Source organism: Leptosomus discolor, chromosome 19 (assembly GCF_034619465.1).
Source record: "Leptosomus discolor isolate bLepDis1 chromosome 19, bLepDis1.hap2, whole genome shotgun sequence".
NCBI classification, from domain to species: domain Eukaryota; kingdom Metazoa; phylum Chordata; class Aves; order Leptosomiformes; family Leptosomidae; genus Leptosomus; species Leptosomus discolor.
Window position 1 is genome coordinate 13104702 of NC_141409.1, and position 13954 is coordinate 13118655.

Here is a 13954-nt window from a genome sequence, read left to right on the forward strand (position 1 = left end):
GACAGCTGCATTTAGCACTCAGAATAAAGTAAATCAATCAAATCGACTCTATGTTGATTTAAAATCCTTAAAAGATTTGGGTCAAGACCATTCTAGTTTTCCCAAAACAGACTTCTTACCGGGAATCTTCAAATCTGCAAGTAATACAGAAATTTTCCTGTTTAATTTTCTCAGCCTCCACTGATACCTTGTGCTCACTTGCTGTGCGTGGTTCTGCTCAAACAACTCACTAGCCATGCGTTAGGACGAAAACATTTGGGCTGTAAATAATGTGGAGGTGGTGGTTGCTCTACAACCATGCCAGTATTAACCATAAAAGCTTTAGGGGCATAAAAGGCTATTTCCTCATATTTTGGGTTAAAAATAAGGTTATTTAAATTACTTTTATTGATGTAGTTCTCCATTCCTTACAGGCCGATCTTCAGGCTTACACTAGCTGCTACGAGTTCCTTTTGACAGTCGTCTCAGTGGGATTTTAAATATTGTAGATTAAAATGTACATCAGCCCATCCTTGAACTGTATAAAATAATTAGACTGATTAAATGAAAGTGGCTAGCTGAGATCTGTGAGGGGTGCAACCTGCATTGGGATGGACGTGTATAAAATACACTCCTTACGTTTCTGGGGACTCGATGTGGAGACAGAGCCGGCTCTGGCCGTCCTTGGGCACCGGCCGCTGTGGTCAAAGGGGGGTGTTGCTGGGCAGGGGACGTGGCCAGGGCCTGGCCTCAGACGCGGCAGGGCGAGCCAGGCCGCAGGACGATTCCTGGCTCTTCTTACAGGGAGCGAAACAAGGAAGAAGCAAAGTAAACATCTTCTGAAAGTTCTCACTTTGGGGGTTGTTTAAAAGCGAATTTCACACAGAACCGTAGCATGGGCTATGAAAGAAAGTCTATTTCTGTCAAGACTTAATTGAGGAAATTTAATTCGCTCTCCTAACTGAATTGCTGTTGATAATCTAAAGTAATTCTGTCCGGTCTGTCTCATTTAGCAGTGAAAAACCTGGATCTTGAGGCTGTGCACAAGAATGTAGCAGATTTTTAAAAACAGCTTTTCTGAATAGAAAGACGGTAACTTATGGCAGCGTAACAAAAGATCCTTTTTTTTGTCGTTGTTTTGATGTAAAACACTGAAGTTCTTATACCTCGATCCACTGACACTCTCTTTTTAAGAGAAAGAAACGCATTTTTGCAAATGGTACATCAACAGACCTTGGGAAAATTGAGTTTTGAGAAAAAAAAAATGAATTCATTTTGTGTCTCTAAGCGCTTTCCCATGTTTCAGATTTTGTACTGATAGATTGATGATATGATTTGCTTTAAAACCAGGTGGTCTCTTAGTTTCCATCTGTTGTGTCTATTGCTCTGTCTCTAGTGAGAAGCATTGCATAGCTGTGCAGGCATCTGTACCCTTGGGAGAAAACTCTACGCTATCAGAAATGCTCAGGGAGAGAGCATCTAGTTTTACAGTATCTTAAATGTGAGACGTATCAAAAACTTGAGCCCCTGGAAGGATCATGTTTATATTCACCCAAACTGAATGCACTGAATTTATATTAGCTTTGTGTAAACAACTTTATAACAAAAACAAAACCTAGTGACATTTCCAGAAGAAACAGTTCGTGTCTTTCTTACAAAACCACCTGAATATCCCGCAGACATTTGCTGCAGCTTCTTGTCTCTCTGGATGCCAGATACGGCACTGCTTTAGCAAGAACATTTTCCTAAAAGTAGGAGTTTTGAAGGATAAACAGCACCATTTGAGCAAAGACTGCCTTGGTTTTTTCAGGTTCTGCAAAACAGAGACTTACTTTGGAGCTTAAACTATGTGAGTGGAGTCTGCTGGAAAAAGTGACTTATTTGAACCAAAATGTCTCCGGTAGCAGGTTCCCCGCAGCCCTGGTGTAGGTGTAGGTGACACAATCAGTCGAGAGAGAGAAGAGGTGCAGCGGCCAAGCACTACGCTCCACGTGGGCTGCAAGCATTTCCCCGGGAGGTGTGTGTTTGTGAATGCAGGGCACCGGGCCCTTTCCCCGCTGCTCCCGGCGGCGTCAGTAACAAACTCTCGGTGCTGCTGGGAAGGGCGTCGTGGCGGCCGGCTGCCCTCTCTAGAGCCAAGCGTGGCAGCAGGACACCTGAAGGAATCTGGAAACACGTCAAGGACAAGGCCCGGGACAGACAGGGTGAAACCAGCCGCGTCCCAAAGACCGGGGCGTGCGCGGTTCCGTTCCGGGTGCCCCCTGTTCGTCCTACCGGAGGTGAACTCCCTCCCGCTACCTGCCTGTCCCCTCCCAGCTGCGGCGGCAGCTGCAACCGGCTCCACAGCAACTGCTGACAGCAGTTCAACCAGTCTTGCTTAGGGGATTGCTTAAAAAAAAAAGGTATTATTTTTGAGTGGCAAAGGGCTAAGTCAAAATGACATTTTACCAGCAAAAGGCGGTTTTGCTCGCCCAGCTTGTTTCCTTTGCTGAACTGCTCAAAGTCATGCTGGCATTAGCGCTTTCTGCTGGGACTGCACGAGGACTTCCCCAGTCGCACCAGCAAACACCTTCTGATGGAGCTAGGCCTTGGAGCCCCGAAGGTGCCAAACCACGAGCAGTTGCACTTCTCACCAGAGAGGCTGCTGCCGTGCGCCTCTCGCCGGGTGCAGACGAGGAGATGAGACTTGCTACTTTCGTTTTTATTTATTGTGAAGTTCACTTTCAGGTTTTTGTCCGCTTGTGAAAAATCCTGTTGAATTTCAAGTTCGAATTCAGCTTAAACACACCGAGCACTAACATTCGTCTTCCTCTGCAAAACACGGCGGTTTGTGAACCGCAGATTTTCCGCCCGAACCCACCGCAGAGCCGGACCCGCGCAGCCCCCGGCGCCTGCAGCACCGCCGATGCGCCCCGCTTCGGGCCCGCGGCCGCGAAAGGCACCGGCTGTACCGGCCGCGCCGGCCCCGAGCCCCGAGCTGAGCGTCCCCCAACCCGCCCCGCTGCAAAAGCACCGACGCCACGATCGCGGCGGAGGCGGCGGCCCGTGGGGCGACCGCTCGGCGGCGGAAGGAGCTAACCCCGGGATCGCCGGTCTGCAGCCAAAAACGGGAAACCCCGCCAGCAGGCGCCGGGTCGGTTTTCAGGGCGGGCGGTGGGGGGGGGGGGGGGGGGAAGGGCGGGGGGAACCGCGGGCTTTTCTTCCGACGCCCGGCGCGCGGGGAAACCGTCGTTTTCCGGGGGAGGAAAGGCCGCGGCGGCGGTGGGAGGGCTCCGCTCACGCGCTCCTCCGCAGCGGCCGCCGGGTTTCGGCGCTGACGCACCGCGGGACGTGGAGAAAAAAAAAAACCCACCCCCCGCCGCGGAGGAGCGGGACGGGCCCAGGTACGCGCCGCGCCGCGCCGGGCCGCGCCGGGCGGGCGGCAGGTGGGCAGAGCGCCGCGCGGCGCCCCCCGCCCGTCCCCCCCCCCGGCCGACACGAGCACCGCCCGCGCGCTCCCGGCCCGCCCGGCCTGCGTGGCAGCCGGCGGGGCGCGCGCGAGCGAGCGAGTGAGTGAGCGGCGGCGCGTGCGCGGGCGGCGGGCGCGCGCGCGGCGAAGTTGTCTGCGGGACGCGGCGCCGTTCGCTCGCTCGATCGCCGCGGGGGCCGCGGCCGCCTGAACGCACGCACCCCCCCACCCCCCCCCTCACCCCCCTCCGCCGCTCCCCGCACACCGCCTCCTCCTCCTCCACCCTCCCCTCCCCCCGCCTCCCAGCGCCCCACCTCCGGGACGGGCACCGGCGCTTCTCCGCCGCCTCGCCGGCCGCAGGTGAGCACGACAGGGCCCCGCCGCCGCCGAGGGCCGCGGACGGGCCGCGCCGCGCTCTGCCGCGCCGGGGGTGTGCCCGCCGCGGGCCCCTCCGGCCGTGCTGCCGCCCCACCGCCATCCCCGGGCAGCCCCGGCCGGCCCGGGCCGCGGGTCGAGCGAGGGGGAGCGGGGTGGGGAGCGGGGTGGGGAGCGGGGTGGCGGGCGGGCGGCCGGCCGCGGTGCCGGGGCCGCCGAGGGGCGTGCGGGCAGCGGCGGGGGCCGGGCCGTGGCGCCTCGTGGCCTTCGGTCTTGCCGGAGCTGCCGCGCCCCCGGCCCCGGGGCCGACACGTGCCCGGGCGGGAGCGGGACGGGAGTGGGAATGTCACCGGGACGGCGAGGGGTGGCGGGTCGTCGTCGGCCCCCGCCGGGGAGGCGTTGTCCGGTAGCGCGAAGGTTTGAGCGAAGTTAAAACTATTCTCAAGACGCGGATATTTGCGTGGTTTGGTGTCACTGCAGAGCGGTTTGGGGGAGTTGGTTTTTTGTTTGTTTTCCCCGTTAAAAGCAGCAGCGCAGCCAAGCGCGCGTGCCCCGGCGGAGCGGGACCCATCGGCAGCCCCTCCAAGGGAGCCCGGTGTGCGCCCGCGGGTGGTTTGTCCCCTCTCTTTGGGGCTCCGGGAGCTCCCGGGGGCGGAACCCCGGGGTGTCCGGGAGCCCCGGGCGCTGGCCCGAGACCCTCCCCAGCGCTTCTCCCTGGCGGGCTCCTGGCGTTCCCCTCGGCCCCTCCCGGGCGGGAGGGAACCTGCGCTCGGGCTGCGCTCGGCGGGCTGCCTCAGCAGGCAGGAGCTCAGAAAGCCAGCGCTTTAGGGATGAGCACATGTGAGAGCTGAACTATGAAATAGCGCTTTTTTTTTTTTTTTTTCTCCTCTCAACATGTTATTTCCTCCAAAGTGGGATTTGTGCTTGTTTGGAATAGTGGTGGGTTTCTGAGCTCCATCTGTTTGTCTGTCTGTTCGCACGCACGGAGTGTTTCTGCCAATGGTGATTGCCGGTGGCATTATTGCAGTATAAGTGGTTTGATAGGAAATATTGTAGCAATTAAAAGTCCAGTGATGCAAGTTCCTGACACATTGTGACTGTCTGGCTGTCATTTCTGCGTCTCCTTTCAAAGTTCAATTTTGTGAATCACTGTAAGCAACCGTTTAACTTCTGCAGCGTTTCGGCAGTTTTTACATTTTGAGACATCTCTTGACATTGAGTCAAACTCTTTCCACTGTTATTTTTTTCCTGTCGACATTCTTTGTGACAGTCATATTCTTTTAAGCAACAACAGAAAAAAAAAAGGGGGGGGGGGAAGTAGCTTCTTTTAGATAAGAGCGTTGCTGCCCCTGTTTCCTATGGCTCCGTGCCTTAGGGATCTGAAACAAACGGGGGCTGGGAGGAACTGTTATTAGGGTGGAAAAAGAGCATCTTCTGTGGGAAGTGAGATTTCTAGGCAGAGTGTGAGTGAGTGCTGTCACCCCAAAGGAATTGTCAGAATGGAATCAACCTTGTGGATTCTTAACACCTGTGATCCATAAAACACTGCTGCTTGTTTTGGTTTTCCCTGTATCTTCTGGAATTCTGTTTCTTAATAAGTACATGTTTTACAAGAGAGGACGGACACCTAATTTGAATACAAATTTCAATACACCTTTTCAAATTCTTCAGTCTTCATTTTGTTGGGAGAAAAGCAGGTGAAGGTGAATAATTTGACTCCAAGCCCACACTGGGAAACAGATTATTTTTTTTTTTGAGTAGTTCTTGCCTTTTATGATCCTGCCTGAAAAGTTTTATGTCAATATGTAGTACTTAAATACTGAGCCTACACAGGCTTTTCTCATTTCTCATAACAATTGAGGCCGTGCTGGAGAAAATAGTGGGAGATTCTGAGATGTATCTTACAGTATGCTTTTAGGCTTTATTTGGACCTCCTGTTGGTCTGAAGGCCTCTTTCTTGGCTTTTAAGAGGTTGTTTTTTTTTTTTACTGAATGGTCTATTAATGATTGTTTACTCAGAGTAAAATTAGGTGGGTTTCTTGTATGGGGATAGGAGCCAGACATACCTGTGTGGGTTTTTCTCCTGCTCTACCTCTGCTTTCTTAGCTGCAAAATGAAAAAAACCAAACAAACACAAGCCCACCGCCTGCGCACCTTCAGAACACACTTTATGGGTGAGAAGACAAATTGGTGGCTGCACTTCAACATTTTTTCCTACTTTATGTGGTGTCGAATATATTTAACCTCAAGGCTATGAAAAATGTCTCCACAACAAACAACATGGCAGTGCAGGCTAGAGAGTGTGAACTGGAGCAGCCAGGTGGGGCAGGCTGAAATCAAATTTATTTGTTCTGAATTCAAAGCAAGAAAATTGACCATATGTTGCTGGAGGAGCAGAGGAAGTACTAGAGGGAGATTTTAAAAATGAAGTGATGAAAGTGGGCATTAGTATGACCTGTGGGTCTTGACTTCTGCTCTGTCCTAAATGAAGGCCTAGTTGGGATACAGTCCTTACAGAAAATGAGTTTAATATCCCAACTTGTGTTTTAGGTTTTTTCATTCTAATTTGCTTTTCTTAGATGCTCTTGTTGTAGAAGAGGTTGTTCACGGTACTCTCCAGCAAATGAGAAAAATAAATTAATCGAACCTCATTTTAGGAGTTGGGCTCATCTTTACCATTGAGTGAACTTGTTTTTAATTGCAGTTCAACACTCTCCATCTAGATGGATGGTGGCCATGATGTCCTGTGTGGTTTGAGCACACAGTTGTGACTGAGGAAGGCATGAATACCCATTCTACCTGTGACACACGCCCCTGCATTTGTCTTGTAAACTCACTTAACCAGCCTGTTTTACCTTTTCTGGGACATACGATGGTGACTAACTCCGTGTACATCCAGGTGCTTGACCAGGTTGTTTGTAGGAAATTATGTGGTGTGTGTCTTTGTGTCCAGTATAAATGCAAGATGCAGGAAAAACATTCTTGCAATATTGGAAGCAAACACTGAATATTCATGCAGTTGAAATAATTGCCTTGGTACCACTCATCACGGAAAACCCTGAAAATGTGGCTGTGGGCAAGAAAACAGTGACGCACTCGTGCTACTGGCTACCGGACAGTCATGGCAGCAGAGGAAGCTCGCATGTGTCTGCGCCACGCTCTGTGGACCGAACAAAATGGCCTTTCCCAGTGTAAAATCATGTGGAAGTTAAACATTGTCTCAAATGGACAGAATTAACACTTTGTCCTGTTAAAGAGAGAACCTTTGAAAATAGTTTCTTCTGTTACTGCGTCGCGTTAACTCTTTGTTTATGATCCTCACCCTTCCCTTTGTAAAGCTTGTGGTATCAGCACATGCATTTACTCAGCAGGTTCCTGGTGCTTTTTCATCAGTAGATCTCTAAGCACCCGAGAAGATCAGTGCGGTTTATCTGAAAGCTGAGGATAACAGAATCGGGAAGATTTGTTTTGTCTCAGCGTGCCGCAGTCCCTAGGTGCCTGAGCTAACGTCGGACAGCTTGGTGCTACCAAACTGGACAGTTTCCCTTGCGTTGTCTGTTCCCCTGTGCCCGGGCTGGCACTCCCAGTGTTGGTGAGTTGGCTCAGCTGAGTAAACCGGTGTAAAACTAAGGAACCAAAATACAAGGAGGGAGAAACACCAAAAAAAGTTTGATTAAATAAGAGAGTTGAACCACTTCAGTCTGTGTGGCTGCTGAAAGGGTGATTTGTGTTTTCTCTGGCTGTGTCCAGAGGGGAACTGACCCACCGAAGGATCAAAGGACTCTGCAGCGGAGGGACTGGGATGTGCACTGGGGGAAGCAGGCTGGGCCCTTCTGGCCTGATGCTTCCCAGGGAGCAGTAGTCTGTCAACTGCAGAGCACGTGGGGTGTGATGTGGTCTAACAGGTCTCTTCCACTTCTGAATTCCCTGTTTCACTGTGGAGCTGTGTATCTGAAGTTAAAAGGAGGGGGGGAAAAATAGTATCTAGGAATTAGAAGAATATGTTCATACTGAGAGGTCGTGTTGTCCCAGACAATATTCTTCTTTTTGCAGAAAAAAACAGAAGCCAGAAAATTTGCATGCAAAAATCTACGTTTAAGACTAACTTTAAAATCATAGCGTTGGTTTTTTAGCAGGTTGAAATTGCTGCCGTGTGTCTAGATGACACAGAAAATTAAGCTGTATAAAATACTTGTTTAAAGTTTTCCTGCAGGTGTGGGGGGGTGTGTGTGGAGGTGTGTGCGTTTGTTTTTAAAGCCAGATTGGAAGCTGCTGTCTTCAGTTGGCTGAAATGTAGGACAGGGAGAACCAAAGTCCTGTGGAAGTGTGTGACAAAGTGGGCAGATCTAGAGCTTGTAAGGTAAATTTTGTTTAAAACCAGAAAACCATTGAGAGTTATTTTCAATAGTGGTTCGAGTGCGGAAGTCTGTAAAGCTGTCAGATCTTTTTATGAGTAGATAGGTGTTTTTCTATCTTGGCATATTTTTTATATGCATATTGGATTGGATCAAGATTACTTCAAGTTCTAACCTGTGCGAAGTATTTAAACATCTGGATTTGCTGTACGCGCCATGGCTGTACAAGTGTGAGAAGTCTCTTGGATTGTTTTTTAAAGTTTTAAAATATTTCTGAAAAAAAAACTTTTTTTAGCATCCAATGTTTAGTTGTAGGATACGGCTTATGACATGGTGTAGTGCGATAAATTGCAAATCATTTTACGGTGTCAGTGCAATTAAAGAAATTGAATTTCTGAAGTGTTTACTCCAGCTTGGTGATACTTTTAAGTGTCTGCTAGCATAGATTCCAGGCAGTGAACAGCTGTCTGTCACAGATGGGAGAGGAAAAAAACTTCCCCTTCGCGTCTTACTTCTAAAAAGGTTTCCGTATAGAACCAGTAGTAATGTAATACAACCTTTTAGTCAAATTCGAGTTTCCTGTTACACGTTTAAGTGAACCGACAGCAGACTCTTATCTATTTGAAACCAAGTGGCGTAAGTGAGTGAGACTCTAGGAATTCCGTACTCCAAAGCATTCTTGAAACCTCATAAATGCTTGTTTAACAGTCAGAATGCATTATTTATTATACCTCAAAAAAAAACCCCGCAACTTGCAGGTGGTTTATGAATTACTTCTTTAGAGTCTGCTGTATTTCAGTAAGGCAAGGTGGTATTGTCTGTCCTGTTCCTGTCCTGTGTTTTACACAGCAGAATCAGATGGATTAGAAGCTGTCAGGGAAGCACATAGCAAATCCGTATTTTTAATAGGGTCCAAGTGCAATGGAATCTGAAAAAGAGCAGGTGTGAAAGGCGTAATGATTTTTGTTAGTTGAGTGTTTTCTGCTAAGGTCTCAAGATGGCAGAAATGTGGTTTGTGCACAGAACTACATGAATTTAGTTTCAGATTGTAAATCGGATATGCTGCTTTATTGTTCTATGAGCTAGTACACCACAGCAATTATAAAACTTATTAAAATAGTTAGGACATGTCTGATCACAAAATGCAGAAGATGGTAGATGGTAAGATTGTTCTTTTTAAATTAAAAAGTTGCTGCTGCTGGCATAAAGCTTTTGCCCTTACAGTTGTTTCCTTGCTGTCTTTTTTTTTTTTTTTTCCCTGGCCTATTACAACCCCTAGGCACTTCTTAAAGTTTTTGTGTTTATTTGCTTTGAGTAACTTTGGTCTCCAGTTCTGGACCCCAACCTTTGTATCTGCTTCACAGGATGAATCAAGGTGCCAAGCCATCCCTTGCCTTTAGACAGACCTTGGGCACCAACGCTGGCAGATCAATGCATTTGCTTTTTAGGAAGGCGGTTGATGTTATCGTTTTACCAAAGTATTGACTGGTTTGTGTGGTAATTTCAAGCAGTTCTCATTCTGAAGCTATTCTGATTTCTCTGTGGGGAGCTGGCAGGTGCAGTGGTCTGTGCACGTTTCAGTTCTCCGTGTCTTTAAAAATGTGGCTGCACCTCTGGACTGATTTATCTCCATATAATGGGTAATGTGCTTTTTCTTTTTTTAATTACTTGAGTGGATGGATTGTTTGTGTAACATCAGTAAGAAATTGTGTTGAAATGTTGTTTTTCCAAGCGTGGAGATGCTGCTGAGGCTGTTCCAGGAACCCCTTTTGGAAAGGAGCCTTCTGGTTGGGGGGAAGAGATGGCTCCCGATCTCGCGTTGCTGGTGGTGGAATGACGTGTGGGAGTGCTCCCTGGCACATTTCAGGCAATGCTAGTTTGGTGAGCTTAAACCAACCTAACTGGGGCATCAAGGGTAATAAACCTGAGTGTGGCAATGCTAGAGAAAAAGGCAGAGATTCCCCTTTGAGGAGGGGGGTGATAATGTCTCGCGCTGCCACAGCTATTTACAAAATGAATGGCTGTCAACAGGCTGGCTGGTGCGTCCCCAGATAGGCATTTCGGCACCGCCAGGAGACAGCTGAGGGACCTTCCTGAGGAGGTCTCAGTGTCTCCTTTCAGCGCAGCATCCCACCTTTTGTGCCCAAAACATCCTTTGATATTTGATGTAGGTGGGATTCCCCGGGACTGGCTATGCCGTCTGTCTGGGGACGCTTTTGCCGTCCTGCCTCTCCATGCGCTGTATCCAAGTGAGTCGCGGTCGCCTCACCTAGTGCACTGGTATTTCAGGGGTCAAAAACCGAACTGATAAGGGCCGCGACTGCACGCCCAGGCCAGCCTGCTGACGGAGCAGGTGTCGCTCCACACCCTGGGGAGGATTTGCAAGTCTTTCATTTTGCAGAGCTCAGTGACAGATACTGTTCTCCAGTTACTTTTGTCATTCGGTATTCGGGAAGCCCACTTGCTACGAAGTGGGAAATATCCACCAGCCTGTTGAAAACTCATGGCGTGCGTGAAGTGGAGCTTTAAGTCCACGCTGACAGGAAGAACGGGTGCTGGATAGTTGGGATTGCTCCCTCTGAGACCCGAAGTGCTGGGAGGTAGCGCAGCCCGAGCTGTTGTGTCTGTACTCGCTGCTCGGTCGTGCTGGCTTCCGAGGCAGCCGCTGTCTCCTGGCTCAAGTGGCGCAGGATAGTATAAGTTCCAATTTTCCTGCTTTCCTTAGAGCCAGCTGCTCTCTTGTACTTGGGAGAGTAACTTTTCTCTCAACCTAGTGATTTTTAAACTGTCGAGTTGGAGATGAAAATTGCTGCAGATGATGCAATAATTGGGGAACGTTGACCCGCAGGATGGGTCGCAGCTTCAGAGTACATTCAATACAATTCCGTTCAGGGGTTTCAGTTCAAGTCTCTGTCCTGTTCTTAACCTTGTGGACACTTGTCTCTGCCGTCCTGAGAAGGAGTTGGCTTTCTCCTTGTTGGAACTTTTTATTTCTTACATAGGAACACTCAATGTCAAGCCTGTCTTGGAGAGTTTGTGGTGGGTTCTGGTTCTTGGGGCGTATGTATGTCATTACAGTGAGGGGGTGGGGGAAAAAGCTGTAGATATTTTAAGGTTCCTTTCCTCCAAGTATAGGGACTCAGGGTAGAGTCGATATGAACAAACATGGACACAAAAATTCCCTCCTCTTTCACTCATGGAAGTTTTGCTTTCATTCTTTTTATGCTGTCAATATTTTATTAGCTCTTCTGTCAGAGTTGTGCAAAACATAAGTCTCAAAAATGTTAAACTGGAACCAAAAAACCCCAAACAACATTGAAAAGGTTTTTAAAAATATATGAATGTATTCCAGAGAAGCAAGTAAGTCATAACTGTGTGTGTCTGTGCTACCCTTTAATCAGTTGGGAAACCTAAGTGGTGACTTTCAGCTGTCACTATATTAAGAACCAGCGCTGCCTTTTGTGGCAGTCTGTATATACTGAACTCGGTACTATGTAGTAAATATTCTTGCTGTGTTTTCATAATCATTCTACTTAGAGTAAGCGCTTCTTGGGTGGGTATTACAAATCTGTTAATCTTTATGGTATTTATAGGGTAATTTTTAACTCTCTTGAGCTCCTTACTTCCTCGTGGGTCAATTACTCAATTTATAACATTATGTCAGTTCTAAGAACTCTACCGTCCAAGGGTAAACAGTGTGGGGTACGGTTCTTTACCTGTGTTTGCTCTTAGTTCTTTGTATATTAAGGTATGCAATAACTTACTCTGTGACTTATTTATTGAGATTTCTTTTAGTCTCCCTGGTTTGTGCTTTAAAGTGACTATGATGACTTATTTTAGCTTTTGTGCTTCATCACTAATGCACGGAGAGGGGGAACTTGCAGCAGTTCTCTCTGAAGTAAAGGCTGTTAATCAAGTTGCAGCTGCTTAAGTCAAAATTGCTGCAAATAGTGTTTAAATATTTTTGATTGTCTATTGATGAAACTGATAACTAGCAGTCAAACATCTTGCTGTGTTGTAAGCCCACAGCTCCCTAGGGGAGGGTTTGGCTCTGTACTAGGGAGGGATGGCTGACTTGATTTCACGTCCTCGCTATAATTGTCCATGTTAAAGTGAAAACCTGCTGCGACTCCATTATGGGGTTTCAGTTGGCCTATAGAGAGAATAAAGGTGTCTCCTGGCACTGGAGTTTCTCCTCTTGAAGTTGCCTTTCCCCTTGCTCCTTTTGCCACCACAGAGCTACCTGATGGTGGTGATCCTTGTGTAGCAAAGGGACGTGCCCTCTTGCCGTAGCGTTTTAGTCGTTAAGCCTACTTTTGGAGCTGTAGGGTGGGAGAAGGGTATGTGTAGTCAAGAAAATTCCTGGTGACTTTGAAAACCCTGGGTTTGAGGAGCACCCATCATTGCTTCTGTGGCCACTGGCTCTGGGAAACAGAATGGTAGGAAATTTTCTGGAAAGCCTAAGATAGATAAGGCCAGAGATGCTAAATAGTCTAGTGCTGATGTCTCTTCCTCTTGTTACCTGTGACTGCTGAAGTGTGATCTACTGGCTTTTCTTTTCTTATGCTTTTCTGTTGTGTATTTTTAAGATGAAGCTTCTGCTGTAAAAGCAGGTTTTGGCATCTATGATGGCTTTTGGAGGATCTAATAAGTCCCCGAAGGAGCCTGTATTGTACTTTTCTTTCTTCCCAGGGGTGAACCATGAATCATTCTTGTGGACAAACAGACCTTGTAGCATTTTTGGTATAACACACTGTATGTAGATTGTTGCTCTCAAAGAAGTGCGTGTCATTTGCAAAGATTCAGCCAGGATTTGTTTGGACTTGGTTGTTTTGTAAGCATGTCATGCTATGGTGTTTCTGGGTTGGTTTGTTTGTTTTTTCCGTAAAACCCCTCAATATGCTGTGTAGTTACGGATTAGAAAAATGTCAAAGGGGTAATGAAGGAAACAAGAACTTTGTTTTCAGAATAGGAAGGTCAAATATTTATTGCCTCAGCATCGTTCATTCCATCAATAACAAGGGGATGAAAAACAGTGTTTCAGCACTGCTCGGACCATCCTCTCCTGGTCACCTTGTTCGCATCTCGGCACACCTGTTGGAGTATTTGGTTTAACACTTGCCTAAGGGCAGCTGTGCGTGGGAGCTTTGTGCTGGTGTCTTCTCTCCCGCACAGTGTGGCCATGGCATGGGGCTCTGAGGTGCCCTCCTGCCTTTTGTCAGCTTTATTTCAGAGTTCATGGGACTGGCAGGAGAAGCTGACAGTGTCTTTCCTCCGGCTGGTGCGTGGGAAGCTGGTCAGCTAGAAAAGCTTAAATGAAAGTGAAGCCTGCGCTGGGAGGGGGTGAAAGTGTTGTGTGTGTTTTTAAACAACCTGTTTGCATGTGGTGCTCCAAAGGAAGTGAAGTTTGAAATGAATCGTTCATCACAAGTCTCATCAGACTTTGCTGAAGTTGCATGTTACCTTTCCCGTTGTTCGTGTGACACTGGGGACAGATGAGTGCCAGCTTGCTCATTGTTTTGGGTGACATAGGTGGCACTAATGAGTTTGACAAAGGCAGCTAGATGATGTGGGGAATACAGTTTTCCTCTGGAGATTATCTTTAATTTGTTATACAGGACTATGTTTAAATTTGTATCTACTCTTCAGTCATCAGGCGGCAGTTAATAACCAGGGTGGCTTTTGTTCCTGTGTCCAATATGCGGCATTGCTTCCCCTGTGGGTTCAGTTGCTGTCGTCCGTAGTTTTTCCTTCGTGCTGTTACCATAGCATGGAATACTGCTGCTCACAAGTACAT

At 48.1% G+C, this 13954-nt stretch overlaps 1 protein-coding gene across 1 annotated transcript in view; it reads left to right on the forward strand.

Annotated features, from left to right (window-relative positions):
* The first annotated feature begins 3326 nt into the window (after window positions 1–3326).
* Window positions 3327–13954, forward strand: part of NEK6 (NIMA related kinase 6) — a 64941-nt gene continuing 54313 nt past the window's right edge. The window contains exon 1 of the mRNA XM_086475575.1: window positions 3327–3362. The gene's annotated coding sequence lies outside the window, so the exon portion shown is untranslated. The remainder of the gene's footprint in view (window positions 3363–13954) is intronic.